The sequence below is a fragment of the Sebastes fasciatus genome, chromosome 22, assembly GCF_043250625.1.
Source record: "Sebastes fasciatus isolate fSebFas1 chromosome 22, fSebFas1.pri, whole genome shotgun sequence".
In the NCBI taxonomy this organism is placed as follows: Eukaryota; Metazoa; Chordata; class Actinopteri; order Perciformes; family Sebastidae; genus Sebastes; species Sebastes fasciatus.
The window spans coordinates 7,081,366-7,097,414 of record NC_133816.1 but is presented as its reverse complement, the minus strand read 5'-3'; the positions used below and the strand labels follow the sequence as shown (position 1 = coordinate 7,097,414).

Here is a 16,049-nt window from a genome sequence, read left to right as displayed (position 1 = left end):
AGCATGTTTTTCTCGTAATTCAATAAATACATAAATAGTCTATATGAAATGACCACATGGTAAAGCCTATTTTTGTTTTACTTATTTTCTAAATTGTATTTCCAGTGTGAATTAAACACACAGTATGTTTTATTAAATTTAATTTTTTTAAAGAACTTGAGTGCATAATGAACATTGGAAGAAGAAATTATAGAGAAAAAAATAAATAAATATAGGCTTAGTCTATATCGCAATAGAAATGATATAAGCCCTAAAGTAGAGTATTGAGTGAATGTAATTAGTTACATTCCACCACTTTATGATCTAGGCTGTAGGGGCTATATGTGAGCTGCCATTCAGAATCACCAATGTGCAAGCTGCCAGGTACAGACAGTAATACATAATAATAATAATACAGATGATATTTTTAAACACTAATATTCAAATTGTTTTAAGAGATTCTAATGGAGATGTCTGCCTGCAGCCCCTCTTTAATCCGGCTGTTAAATTGGGCATGGTGGGAGATGTGCTGTCCCAGTGTGAGCTGCCCCTCTAGCTGGCCATCAAGCGGCTGGCCAGTGAAGTGCAGCTCTGAGCGCAGCATCCTGCCATCCACCGGTCGGTCTCTTCCTCTCCATCCCTCCCTCCCTCTCCTCTCTCTCCAGCCGTCGCCGGGAGCACTGACTGAGAGTGTGTGTGTGTGTGTGTGAGTGTGTGTGTGCGCTGGTATAATCTGACAGCACGCTGGGGCTGCGTTTCCTAAGAAAAGCTCTCAGCTCTCTCTCTCAGTTTTCTGCCCGTCTTATTGCCGCTCTCATTGTCTTTTGTCGACAGTGATAAAGAGAGCAGGTATATACCATCTGTCCATTCCGACAATTTATTACGAGTTTTTTGTTTGCTGCTCTTCACAGATGTTATGTCAACACTTTTTGGGTGGTGGTGGTGGTGAGGGATGGATGGGGGGACTCCCGGTTCTAATGGAATTTGTTGTGGCTGTTTTGGTCTCTTCTCTCTTTCAGTTTGAACCGCGGGCCTGTTTTTGGAATAAGAAAAAGCATTGCTGTTTTCTGACTTTGAGAGAAGAAAGAAGAAGGGACTCCTCTGGAATTTCCTAAGGAATTTACGCGGACAGCTCCGGTGAGTGGACGTTTTTGCTATAATAATAAAAAAAAAAAGCTTCACGATTTAGAATGCATGCAGCTATTTAGAGTTGATTTGAAATGGAAAAAAATCAATCCTTCATTTTTGCCATTCTTCTATTTTTAATTCCAGTTACCGGGGCTTTGCATTCTACCGCCTGGGTATATAGTAAGTAGTATAGACTTTTTTCTGCATCTTTTTAAAGCTGCTCTTCGTGTTTTTTTTTTCTTTATGTGTTGGAATTAAGTGTCGTTTTTTTTTTGGTGTTTCTGCTCCAAGTTATGTGTCGTGCCTCTGATGGTGAGTGAGTAGGAGCCTGCAGGAGCGCAGCTTTTTGCATATCTGTGAAGCTGCGTTATGGATAATGTGGCGCGCAGGTCTGCTGCTCACCGTTAAGCTCCAGATGGTGGCGAGAGATATTTACACATTTTGTTTTTATCGTCATCATTTTCCAACACAGCCATGTTTGCTTCACCCAAAACGGTGCTCTGCCCTCCTCTACCTTTCAGATACATATAGAGAAGGATGCACAATATAGAGAAGGATGCACAAGCACTAAGCAACCGTTTCTGAGGATATTCTGTGCGTTATAGTTTGTGGGACGTTGCTGAGGAAAGTTTGCGTAAAATGTTTTGGTCCTGGAGATTTGAATGTCTTTGAAACGAATGTGCGCGTGCGTGCGTGCGTGAGCGTGCGTGCCCAAGTGCTCCTGACTCAGGTGATGGAGACGGTGGGTGGGCTGTGACTCACTCGGTTTACCCGTTTTGCTGCTGTTATCTGACAGGCTTTTGATGTCAGATTTCACTGGTGATTGACAGCTGCTCATGCGCAGTAGAGTGTCAGCAGAGGACCATGTTTTTTTTCCCTCCCCTCTTCTCCATCTCCATCACTGCCACATGCTATATTTGGAAGTTACCAAAACACAACCCCCTTCATCTGGTGTTAAAGAGTGTTTGTCAGACTACTAAACTGACAAGTGATTCATATATAGCCAATTACCCACTGATTTGCAAACCCGAGAGAGGGGAGAAAGAAAAGCCTCTAGATAATGAACTGAAAAGTTTTGTGTGTGCCTCGGCATTTTGTGGCAAGCCGAGTCGAGGAGGATGCAACTGCAAATGAGGGCAAGGACAGCTCCATGCAGCCGGGGAGATGTGTCTCATCCCTGGCTGGAGGAGAGTGACAGAAGGCTAAGTGAGCATGGCCATCGAGGAGAGGTAATAGCATTACGGTCTGCCAGTCAGGAGGCAGTGCAAGAGATAGGCTGCTGTTGCATTTCAGGAACTAAATGGGAAGCACGCAAGGACAGGAAACTATGACATGAGGGCAAATTAACACCCAGGAACACCCTCACATAGCTCAGTAGTACACTGGAGCTAGTTTTTATGATAATAATCATTGTGGGTCAATATGAAGTTGTGTTGTGCTGTGATTATGGATTTAGCATTGCTTCACTAATGTCGCCTTGGGGTTAGATTTGCTGATGCTGAGCTTATTAGGCATGACTTCCTACCTACCTTTATCTATCTATCTATCTATATCTATCTATCTATCTGTCTATCTATCTATCTATGATTGTGTGTTTCTTTCTTAAATTGCAAGGCACTATGGGATATAGAAACCCCATAGTGCTTCATAGAAAATCTGATTGTGTACCTATGATACACAACGAATACATAAATATAATACTGCCAGCACCGATGTGAAAATAAACAAGTCCAGCAGGAACACCAGCAGGAGACAAATAAACATCCTCCTCCTTTTTCTTTTTTTTTTTGAAAGTACTATTGCTTGTGCAACAAATTGCAACATGACAACATGTTGAAATACAGCAGTCCTTTAGGGTAGTTATCCCTGTGTGTAAAGACACTTTTGAGCACAGCAGTGGATTCGAATCGTTTCCTGTCAGGCAGTGGATTTCTTGCAAAGCTTTCAAGGATTAGTCCCAGGTAAGAACGTCCCCTGCCATCTTTTTTTTTTTACCCAACAGCGCACCCATTTTTACAAACTGGCAACATTTGTGCAATTTTCCTTTGTCTTCCCTTTGAGTGATGCTCCCAAAACGACTCGCCCGGCCCGCATCAATCACCGCTGGATGGGATTTGAGCAACAGCTAGAAGTAGTATGCGGGAGGGGGGTGCACACACTCCTCCACAGTGACCCGCCAGCTAGATAGCCGCATTTCTGAAAATCTTTTTCTCCCATTAATTATGCTTTAACAGCGGTTGCTCTAGTGGCTGCTGTGTTGACAACACACCCACTTTTTCCTCTGCTTGCTGCACCTCCCTGGAGAGAAACAGGAGTAAGCTGTAATTATGGTTTATAAACTTCATCCAGGTGACATAATCGGGGCATGGCTGAGATGGCAAGGGGCTGTCATAACAGCTGCTAATGAATTTATAGCTGCTTTTTCTTTCTTTTGCATTGCACATTCCTCTCTTACCGTATAGATACATGTTCTCCGGATGTTGCACAATGCATACACGTTATCCTTGTTGAAACTGCAGTCACTATATAATGATTTATTAGGAATACAGTATGAGAAGAGAGCAAATATTCACCAATTCCTAGCGATACACCTGTGTAAGAGCAGTGGCTGTATTATCCCTGTGTTTTTACTGTGAGGTACACCTTGATTGCGGTCCAAGGCTTGGCAAGCCACATAGCTGACTCCCAGGGACCGTTTTATAATGAGGATGCGCTGTCAGATAATTAGATACACCTGATGCAGGCGTTTTCAGGAAATTTTGATTCATCCCAAAATAAAATGTCTGCGCCTGCCAACATGAAAGCTGAATAAAAAGAAAATATCCCGCTGTCACATTGCCTCTCCGCTCATGGTGGCAATGTTTTATTTATTTATCCACATCTTAATGCTCTTGGATGAGGCGGGCGTCATTTTTTTTGTGCTAGCTGATGCATTAGTTGCCAAAGTTTCTCATCCCATGCAGCCAAGCATGGCACAGGATACCATGCTATTCTGCTTCTAAGAGAGTGGAATGGCAATACATAGCACTCCTCAGAAAGCTGCCTAAACATGCATGTTGCGTAATAGTAGGTGTTGCCAGTCACATGTCAATAGCACAGGTGTGTATTATCTTCCTTTTGTGCTTCCTTCATGATATTTCAATGCAGAAATTAAATGTTTAATTTGGTGGACGCACATATGCAACTCACCAGCCTTGTCATGCAAATACTATATACAGCAAGCGATACATTATTAACTGAATTCACAGCCATACCCACACGCACGGAAACACAATCTTAAAAATTAGAATGTATTTTTCTTCGCTGTTGATTAGAAAATGCCGCGTGAGATGAAACCCTCTCACCTGTGCTGTTTATTTATCAGGCACACATGGCTCCGGTCATGAATCAGACTCTCATTAAGTTGTTTAACAACAACTTTTGCCTTCTGCAGGAGACATCGGCGCTATTAAGCCTGATGTATGTGATACAGTCGGAAGGTGAACCATCGCAGGCTGCTCATGTTATGTAATTAAGACACAGATGTTCAGGATATAGTCACTGCAGTAGACAAGCATGTGACACAGCAGATATGTACTTTTAGTCACCTGATAGCTGAGTATCGACACCACTAAGTCTTTTTCCGGGTTAGAGGTGAATCAACAGTAAGCCTTAATAAATATATGCAAGTTGACGTAGTAATAAGTATACATTTTTTAGTTTTTTATGTAGCAACTTAAAGCGAGACAGTGTATACATGCACTATTATTCCAAATATGATAATATTCCAAATTTGAGATGGGTTATTTAAACAGCATATTCCATTTTGATATTCTGAATTAGGCCTTATTCCGAATGGAGCATTTTCTGATTAAGACATGTGAGATATGCCGATATTATTCGGGTTTTAGGAGCATTCTTTGGACATGTATACAGCACATTCGGAATATGCGTCTCAATTGGGTTTTTTTAATGGCAAATTGCAACACACCCAGTCCCACGGCCTCTTGTCTGTTGACGGCCAGCTCTGTGCGTTAAAACCCATGAATTGGGAAACTCTCGCAAGATGGTTAAGGTTCGGCATTGATCTCGAATAGTTAAGGTTAGGATAGGTCGTCGGGCAGCGAGTCCCGCGAGAGTGTTTGCAAATTTTGCCAGATTTCGCAATTTGCAAGTTACCTTTTAGACATGACCGCTGTACACAAACCAACTAGCCGACAGTTTGCAGAGATGCATGCCAAAAAGAAAAGCCCACATTTCTCGTCGGAAGGAGGAACACACCTACATTTAGACATTATATAAAAGACTTGGATGCCAACAGGTTTTTTGGTGGTGGTTGAAGGAATGAAAAAGGGAGGCTGTGTTCGCCACCGGTTACGTTAATCGGAGTGTGAACAGCTAGATGTGAACGGGGATATTAGTGGACTATTTATTTTCATTAGCCATGTAAACAGCTTATTAGGAATATTGGCTTTTTCAGAATAAGGGCAAAAACTGGAATATTTTGTGCATATAAACACAGGCAACGTAATTTTTGCTAAACTGTAACTCCCAAGTCGCAGTTACGGGATTATGGTGAATGTTAAAATATAGTGTAACTTTAGGCCAGGAAGAAAAAGGGTAATAAAGTCAGTGAATTGACGCAGTATTGGTACACAGTGATTACTAGTTAAAGTTTGCTAACATCACACACTAACAACACATGCCAACATAAGCTTTCATTTGTAAGATAAATAAGCTGTTATTTTGTCTTTCAAAAGTTATATAGTTTTGCTTTAAAGCTAGGGTCGGTAAGGTTGAAAAACTAGCAAGAGTAAGCTAGATTTTAAAATTATCCAAACGAAAAAAACAAAGTCCAGTGTTGCTCCACAGAAAGTAGCAAGCAGCACTAGCTCCAAAAATCCCTAAATCTAGCGAGAAAGTCGCCAAGTCGGCAACACTGACAGTCCGTCCCTTCAGGCCTCCCTCCAAAGCCACTCCCCCAAAATTATCATTACGAACATAAAAATATAATGAACAAGTTTACAACAAACCTATTTGTTTACTCTATCAAAAATATATTTAGATATCAGGATGAAAATAGAGAGAAATAGAGAGAGAGAGAGAGAGAGAGAGAGAGAGCTTTATGAATTTTCCTCATGAATAACATCTACGGTAGAGCTAGACTTCAGCAGCTGCATTACTGTACACTAGAGTACATGTCTGGCAGCAAATATGATGTCAGCTTGATCACATCATTTGATGTGGAGCATATCGTCAAATGTCAACAAGGTTTCCTGGCCCTTCTCGCACCACTGGCGACAAAAGAAATGCAGCCATAAGCAAGTGTCACAATATTTCATGATTGGCAATTGTGTGGTTTAAATTGCCGTCGGTTTCTAACTCTGTGCAGTATTCAAAGTAATACTGCTGGGCCAATGCAATAATATTTGACCTATTCAAATGAAATCCTGTAATATTTAAATATGTCGCTATGACATTTGAATGAATAACAGGATGTTGGTCTATTGTGCAGTAGCCTTGCTGGATGTATTGTACATTAGCATGGATGGTCGTTGTTGAAGTTGTATCAGTGAGATATTGTTGATTTCATTAGCTTTTATTTGGCTGTCTGTACCTTGAAGCCATTACAAAGTGACCCAAAAGTATGTCTGTGCTCTATAATACTCTATTATTCCCTCCTAACCTAACTTCACTCTCACGGCAGCAGGAGTTGTAACCCAGGCTCAGCGATGCATGATTTGAAATTCATCTCAGCGGCGAAGGCTGTGCGGGATGTTTCCCTTCTCTGCTTCACTTACTGTATTGTTATTATTGCCTAAAGAAAACCTGCATCCGTATTGTGCAGTTGCACTTGGAGAAAAAACCCCACAAAAGGCAATGTTGCTTTCTCTCTGCTCTAACATGACAGGAACTCACAAAACTGATGGATACAGACAAAAGACAAAGACAAGAGGAGAATGTTATGAAGGTGCTGCCCCGAGTCAGAATCCCTGCCTGAACTAATAGCTATATGTACACTGGGCTGGACACAATATCATGAACATCTGCACAGTAGGATACATTCCACTGCAGCAGCAACATTAACTAAAGCTTTACATTTTTTATAAAGCTTAGTGACACACTCAAGCAAATATAAATATTCATTAGCTACAAAAGTGCAGTTCTGTTACATGAGACTGCAGTAGGCTGTACAGGCACTCATGATATCTTCTATCCTCTATCCTCCCATTGCATGGTAACACCATAGACTGTAAGAAGTAGACAAAGTCACGCGATGTCATCCATTGGTTTATGGACTACTGTTTTGAAGCCTTGAGTTCGGCATTTTGGCTGTCCCCATCTTGGTTTTTGGTCAACACCATCTTGGTTTTCGGTCGTCGACATCTTGGCTTTTTGCAACCAGAAGTGACACAAGTGGGTGGAGCTAAGTACAACCGAACGCCGAGTATGACATTTTTAGACGACCAAAATGTTACAATTAACAAAAACACACTGTGAAAGGGTTAAAGTTCTAAGACGAAAACACAGACAACACAGACTGGACAATGCCGTGGTAGCGACCTGTCAATCACAAGGTAGCCATGCCCTACAGCATACCCTGCTTTATGGTCTATTTTACTCTAAATGGAACCATAATTTACTAAATGAACATCATGCTGTATTGAAAAAGTGATTGAGACCATAAACGCATGCTTACAATGTTTACTGAGGTAATACATCAAGTGAGAAGTAGGCTCATTTTCTCATAGACTTCTATACAATCAGACTTCATTTTGCAACCAAAGGAGTCACCCCCTGCTGGCTATTAGAAATAATGCATGTCTTAAGTATACTTCTGCATTGGCTTCACTTTTCAGAACCAGAGGTTGCTGCCTGGGTAGCTTACTGGTAGTTCCTTTGATGTGATAGGTGCTAGCTTAGATAATGACTTGTTCCTAAAGAGCAAATGCCAACGGTGATCTTACAACCTGACCTTTTTGTAAGCCACATGTACTGCACCATGGTGTGGATTTTTCTTGACATGCTTTTGCTGTGGTGTTCCTCAGCTATCTGGCTACCCTGAAAGATTTAAGAGGGCACTGGTATGTTGAGTGTTGGCATTCTAGTCTACTGGGACACGGAGGCAAAGACAAAAACAGAAAGGAATAATGCAGGTGAGCTGGAGCCAGGGTACTCTGCACAGTTCGATGCTGCTGCCTCTAACCGACATGAACAAGAGAAATCAATTAGACCTACTCGGTTGCTATCCAAGGGACTTCCACCATGGGAAAGGGTAGAGCGAAATCAAAGCGGTTGGGGAAGAAAAAACAAAGTAGCAGAAGAGGAAAGTGAACTCGAATGGCAGTTTGTTGTATGCTTTGTCAGATCCGCCGCCTCTGACCTCAAGATAACATTCATTCGCTTTCTTCATCTCAAGCATGCTTATAATTCCAGACACTTTCCCATCTCTTTTCTCTTAACAGTGATGCAAAGCTGTCTCTCTTACTGTCCTTCAGGTCAGTAATGAGAAAAAAAAGGAAGGCTGGCAAAAATCTCCCTTACAAGAATATTTTTGATGAAGCCTTAGCTTAGTTTTACCTGCGGATGCAGCAGCTTTTAGATTCACACTATTATGTTTATATTCATACCTTAGAGCCATTCCAGCAGTCACTTGGAGGTCACTCTCAACAGCGTTTCTTTTCCACACCATAATGGGCGCCAGAGTTTTGTTTTGCTGAAAAGAAAAGAGCAAACAAGTTGGACCGTGAGGGTATTACACAGTTTTAAAAGTTGTATTTAAACAGGGTTTAGTTTCAGAAAACTCTTTATTTGGCTTTATAGAAGAAAAAGCTCTAAAATCCCTCAAGATTAATAAACAATTCTTCACATTGAATATGAAATAGACCAACTATTGTGGTAGGATCAGAGAGGCTAGTATCCACAGCATATCATTTATTAATAGTATTTTACAGCCAGCTAAATCACAGTCTCGCTGTAATTTAAAATATATACGCAGTAAATCCTGCTTCCAAACTTGACTGGATAGACATTTAAATCTATACGTGGATTTCCCGAAGATCACAAGGAAAATTATTTTGCATAAGTGGCAGAGATGGTCGAAACAGATAAAGCAATTGGTGCTTTATGCATTTTTCATTGAATGGAGCTGAGCTCTGTGCTGTAAATACTGAGGTTGAGAGTGCATAGCGTGGATTTCACAGGGCCCAAAGGCCTCATCGTCTTTGATCAGGCTGAAAGAGGACACTTTTAGATCAAGCCCTACCTCGGACATTTAAATCAAACCCCTGACAGGCTCATCGGCTCTAGGGCCGGGGAGATAGCCTGTAATCTCTACACATAGGGGAAAGTGGACACCCCTGAAAGTGTGCTACAGTCTATTATATTGTACATTTCGAAATCCTCCCTCTTTCCCTTGATGAATATCTAGCAGTTTGTGTGGTGAGTTATTCTACAGGGTGGAAATTCAATTTGACAAAGGCCTGTCTCGTGGAGTCTTTTAAATGGTTACGATCGCATAAAGTGTGCAGTATAACAGACCTGGGAGGATTAATGAACAGGAATCCAGAACTTTTTTTTGTCTGTACAGCTATTTATGAATAAATCTGCTATGGATGACACTGATACATATTGTCCAGAAACCCCAACAGGTACTGCATTTAGCATAAAGAATATAATTAAAATCATAACATCGTAAACTGCAGCCCAACAGACAACAACAGCTGTCAGTGTGTCAGTGTGCTGACTTGACTATGACTTGCCCCAAACTGCATGTGATTATCATGAAGTAGGCATGTCGTGGGTACCCATAGAACCCATTTTTATTCACAAATATTGAGGTCAGAGGTCAAGGGACCCCTTTGAAAATGGTCATGCCAGTTTGTCCTCGCTGAAATGTAGCCAAATTCATACCATTACTTAACCTTCTTCCCGACAAGCTAGTATGACATGGTTGGTACCGTATGATTTTACTCTTGCTTTAAAATAGAGCCCACTACAACCTAAAAATCGCAAGTTTCCATAATGCATTAAATAAATTAATGGCATTTAAAGGAATTTGCGTAAACGCCTTATTATCACCTTAACTTTGACAGCCCTAGTAATAAAAAAAATAAATAAATAAAAAATGCGCAGATAAAGTAAGGAGCATTTTAACAGCACAAGCTTATGAAGTTGTGTTCCATCTATAATCCTGTGTGCAGTTCGTTCAATCCCCCGACAGAGCACACATGTAAACACAGCACTCCCCACCTCCCACTCAGCCCTGCTGTAGGTTTGGCTGTGGGTGCTCGGCAGATCCCTCGGCATCATGAGAGAATAACAATGAGGGTTTTGGGAGGGATCAGTTCCCCAGCACACAGCCATACTGGGTAGGGTTTATGTAAGACCCTGGCTTCCTGAGCTCTCTGCCAGTTTAAGATGACAAACAAACGGTACCAAGGAGTACCGCCTTGCCAAAAAAAGGGGGGATGCATCTCTTCATGCTATACCCCCGCTGCTTCATCCTCCCTTCACAAACACAAACACCCTCCTTCTGTTCAGCCTGGTTATGTGTCGTGGCTTGTGATACCGGGTCTCACGTGTATCCACGCAAGTTGATGTGTGTTTTCGCACCATTTGTTGGCTCAGCAGCACCGTCGCCCACTTTGAAGCCACCCCATTCCCTCATCCTCCTCTTCCACCCTTTGTTTTCCCCTTCATATGTTCCAATGAAAGAAGGCTGGGATCTGTCAAAATCTATCCTTTCTTCTGTCTGGCTTGTCAACTTTTTTTTTAGGCGGGCTGCCACGGAAATTCACTCAGCCCTGACACCCCAGCGGTTCTTAAAATGTCAAAACAGGTAGAAGCTGAAGTGTTGTCTTTTCTTGATGATACAATCATCAGCATTTTCGGTTTTCACATCATGATGCAGTGTTTCTAACAAGGTGATTCACGTCATAGCTATACTGCTTGTTGAGGATTATCTGTCATTAATTATTTGGTGTTATAAATAGAGCGAGGTTGGGCGCTCTGGTAGCTCACCTTACCGCAGCGACCTGGGTTCAAGTCTGGCCCAGGGCCCTTTGACTCATCCCCTCTCTCTACCCTGCATTTCCTGTCTGTCTCTATCACTATCAAATAATGTAGAAATACAAAAAAATAATCTTAAAAAAAATAAAATAAATCACGATATTTTGCGTGGACATATTTGTATCGATACACAGACGTCAAGTATTAATCTTTTATTATACAAACTATTAACCGCTTAACAATTCGACGGCTCAGTCTTAAAGCTGGTATCATATGAAACTAGAAAAACCTAAGGAATCTATCGGTACCAACCATGTCATGTTAGCTTGTCTGGAAATAACGTTCCAAAGTTACACTAGATTCTGGCGAGGAAAAACTGGCATGGCCATTTTAAAAGGGGTCCCTTGACCTCTGACCTCAAGATATGTGAATGAAAACTCTGAGATGATTAGAGTGGAAACTGCATCTTATTAGATAAAACAGATGTTGACAAACTGCGTAATTTGCAGTTGAAAAAAGGTAATATATCGCAATATATTTTATCGCAATATTCAGCAAAATGTTTAAAATATCATATTGTGACTTCAAGGTCCAGTGTGTAGGATCTTGCGGTATGTAGCGGTGAGGCAAGGAGATTATAACCAACTGAAGCCTCTCCCGTGTGCCAAGCGTGTTGAAGAGCTACATTAGACGACGCAAAAACGAGAATGGCCCTCTCTAGAGCCATTTGGAGCAGAGCCAGTGCGCGGAGTGTGTGTGTAGGTGGGAAGTGAGTGGTGAAGCAAGACAGAGAGCGCGGCGATGACAGGAGTGAGTAGCGTTATTGACTGTTGCCTAAGCAGGAAAAGTTAACAGAGTTTAGTTTGTCCGTTCTGTGCTACTGTTGAAACATGGCGGACTCCGTGAAGAGGACCCACTCCTTACATAGATATAAACGGCTCATTCTAAAGTACCGAAAACACAACAACTCTTATTTTCAGGTGATTATACACTAAAGAAAACATACTTATTAATATCAAATGCCCTAATTTCTATGGTTATTCCTACAAAAATCAAGTGTGCAAAAAAAGCAAAACAAGCACTATGATTTTTAACCTAACCAATTAAAAGTACCAGTCCAACTCCTGCTGAGACTCACTGCAACATAATGGGAACCAGCTACTGATAAGACAAGGCACACAATCCCTTGGTACCAGGTGTATTTTTAGAGGTAAAAGTGTCTAGCACACTGTGTGTCTAAATTTCGCAACAGAAGGCAAACAAGTCTGTGCTGTTGTAATTTGCTACATCTGGACTTTATTGGCTGGAAAAAAAAATCAAGAGTGATAGATACTTAAATTAAAAAAAAAACGTATACTGGTTGAGTACCTAGATTAGAAGATCACGTCAAGTCAACAGATGCCGTTGAAAGTTGATTTTGGGAATATCCCAGAGGATAGAAAAGACACAACAAAGAACTGACATGAAGGAAAAGGGAGCTTCTCAATCATTCCCTTCCCCAGACACTACAACTTCTGACATGCAGCAGTCCAGTGCAATGTCTCCCTGTATTCCTGCACAGCACAGAAATACACCATAGATAGCATTAGGATCCATTGAGTTGGGAGTAAGGGGAAAATCGATGTGAGGTGAAAATTAAATTTGGCCGAAAGAGCCTTTAGGCAGAGTGCAATTTGAAAACACATCTTTTATTTTCCCCTGGGCGTCTGATATGGGCGGACAGGAGATGGACGCTGGGTCTAACCACCATGGAAAAAGGCAGAGGTACGCTGTGAGGGGAAAGGGAAACACCTCATCTCGCTCCTAATGTGCCTCCCCTTTGATTGTCTAATTTGGTTAGGGCCGTGCGTCCGTTATCGGATCATATCAAAGGTCAGAGGCGTCCTGTAGACAAATCAATCTCCCCGTCTGAGGAGGCGCAGAGGAAGCATGGATTGAGGGAGAGCCGATCCATCTAGTGGGCCCAGAATGAAGGCGGGTGAGGAGCAAGAGAAGTGGGGGGGCAAGAAAAATAATGGCATCTGCTGCTCGGAGAGAAGTGGGCGAGGAAGGTGAGATTGAACTGTTGACTTGGGGAATGCGATATGCTCAGAGTGAAAAAGAGTTTACATTATTGCTGGCGCGATAAGAGCAATTCTTTGCGAAGATATGGCATATTACGGCCTACCTGACTATCGGATATATCTTCCAACTAGGCTGGACTTAACGATCCTGTAATTTTGTTCCAGAAACAATACAAGTTTGATTGCAGGAATCAAAACAATTGAAAGATATTCTATAATTCACGTTTGACATTTTCATTAAAAAAGAACAGCTCTCTGGTGGTCAGCGGTTAGCTCTGTGTTCTAATAGGTGTGAAGATAATCCTGTGGCTGCTCCTCATGCACGGCTTCCCACATTTAATTCAGTGTCCTTCATATAGTTAGAACAGGTTTACAGTGCGTCTTTTTTGTGCATTTAACTGTCTAACTAGTGCATCACATACAGCAAGGTCGGTGCTGATACAATTACAGTAATTGATCAATTGAAAATTAATCAACAATTTGGAAAATCAATAAATAATTAAAATCATCAAGCAAATGTGCCAAAAGCTTGCTTGTTTCTGCTTTTCAAATGTGAGGATTTATAGCTTTTAGTGTTTTATATATTATTTGTAAAATGAACATATTTGGGTTTTGGACAAAACAAGCAACTTAAAGGTGCCTCATGGAGTTTCTGTCACTGAGGCATAACAAACATGTTTAATGCATCCATCTATTTGCAAAGCCATTTATTTTTTTGAAAAGTGTGAAACCTGCATTGTTTACATCCATGTTTACTTGCTGGCAGTCTTCTTTGTCACTGCCTTTGTTGGCACATTGCTGCACTTCTTGGCACATTATCGCCACCTGTAGATCCGTGAAATTGTGTGAAACCATTGGCAGGAGTGTGAATCTCATCACTCGTATGCTTGTGTCTGTGCATGAGAACAAACAACAGCTAACTCATAAACACATTACACAATAGCGATACTAGTGGTCAGAAACTCCACAGGGCACCTTTAATTTGTATTACCATTGCCAAGCAAAAGTAATGGTTTGACATGTGTAGCATCCTTTAGGCTGTAATGAGACGACATGAGAGCTCCCCAAAAGTGAAGCCAAAACATCTCAATCGCCACCTGGTGGCTGGCTGCAGTATCAGGTATGCAGGTCATAACTCTAGCCTCCGCCATATTAGTGGATGGGACATGGGCCAAACTAAAAAAAGCTCAAAGTGCATGTCAAATACATTTTTCCCAAAGACGATTTTAGGTCATTCTTATCACGCTGATGTATGTTCAAGTGTTAATTTTTCTGACAAACTGCGACCGCGTTCGGCTCGCGATTGGTTCGGGCGGGTGACCTCGATACCGTGGCTCCACCCCCCGATCACTACTGCACAGACTCTTACTCCAAATGACATCAAAAGCTCAAGATGGCAGCTCCTGTATCCAGGATAATTTGGCTTCACATCTGTACAGTGGGAGGAAGTGGAGACGCCTCGTCCATCTTTATATACAGTCGTTGTAGCCTATAAAATGCATTAGAATCAGACAGTTTTGTTTCCCAGTATTTTACATATTTTTCATATTGTTGTCTTAAGGCAGTTGCTCCATACAGATTATTTAAAGGGGACATATCATGCCCATTTTCAGATTTATACCTGTTTTTGGGGTTTCTACTTAAACATGTTTACATGCTTTAATGTTAAAAAAAACACTTTCTTTATCTAATACTGTCTGTCTGAATATACCCGTATTCACCTTCTGTCTGAAACGCTCCGTTTTAGCGCCTGTCTCTTTAAGAAACCCTCTCGAAAAAGCTCAGTCTGGTCTGATTGGCTTGCGAGAAAGAGATTGTGCTTTTCTGATCTAGGGTTGTCTTATTTCAGTTTCAGCACTGAAAAAGTGAGTTTTGTATGATATGTACCCTTTAAATGACAATTGCAACCCAGTCTTTGCGTTTTAAGTGTTAAATCAAGTAATTTGAAGTTGTCACTTTGGGCTCTGGGAAAATAGTGATTGGCATTTGTTACTTTTTTCTGATATCATAGACTTAATGATTAATCAACAAAGCTTGTCAAAGTAATTGGTAATGAAAATAATCATTAGTTGAAGCCTCAGTCACAACGATGAGTGATGCGCTGCCTTTTGTGAAGTTCATTAAAGGTTGTTTATGAGAAACACTGCCGTCGTGAAACCACTATTTATCATACCTCGTCACACTGAATATTTTTAACCGATACTCCAGAGCTCTTTAGAACGCCCATTAACAAATAGTCATAATTAAAGCAACGGTGCATAAACACAGTAGTGGTGGGCAGCGGCGGGCAAAGTTTAGAGGTGATTATAAATCATCCACAGTTTAATGCCAACAAGATGTTTAATTTGGTATCCCTGAGTGCGTAATTAGTTCAATTAGCCTTGATCGTGCACGGAGAAGCACATGCAGAGTGGACCCAGGTCGCCCTCTGGTCTGCCCGCATTAAAAGGCAAAAGTGTATTTCCTCCTGTAAGATTAAAACGCGCTGTGTAATAACTCACCAGAGCCTTCCCTCCAGACACCATTGCAACGGTTCAGTGTGAGATAATGTTTGCTCAAGCAACTCTCAATGAGATTCAGCGCCCCGGTGACACCATTACTCTAAGCTCATTGCCTAGTCAGGTTGGGTGGGTCTAAGTCGAAGCGCACAGGCGCCAGAACAGAGAGCACCTCTCGAGACAGATTACACGTCTGTGGACAAGCGAATAGGCTTGCACTTCACCTCTGCCTGAGACAAGCGGGTTATTATCTTTTGGTGTTTTCTTTTTTTTTCTCCACGCTCTTGCCAGTCATGTAATGCATCCAGGACAAGATGCTCGACTTGGCAGCCCGAGCAGGTGGACGACAAGGCGGCTTACACATTTCCGCTAATTGCAGGCAGTCAGTGAA

General features: G+C 41.6%; 1 protein-coding gene across 20 annotated transcripts in view; it reads left to right on the top strand.

Annotated features, from left to right (window-relative positions):
• Nucleotides 1-672: 672 nt before the first annotated feature.
• LOC141760990 (receptor-type tyrosine-protein phosphatase delta) overlaps nt 673-16,049 on the top strand; it is a 400,655-nt gene continuing 385,278 nt past the window's right edge. For 19 of the 20 annotated variants that reach the window (XM_074624152.1, XM_074624149.1, XM_074624146.1 and 16 more), the window contains exons 1-3: nt 673-828; nt 999-1,116; nt 1,252-1,287. The gene's annotated coding sequence lies outside the window, so the exon portion shown is untranslated. The remainder of the gene's footprint in view (nt 829-998; nt 1,117-1,251; nt 1,288-16,049) is intronic. The other variant, XM_074624159.1, reaches the window with a different exon arrangement.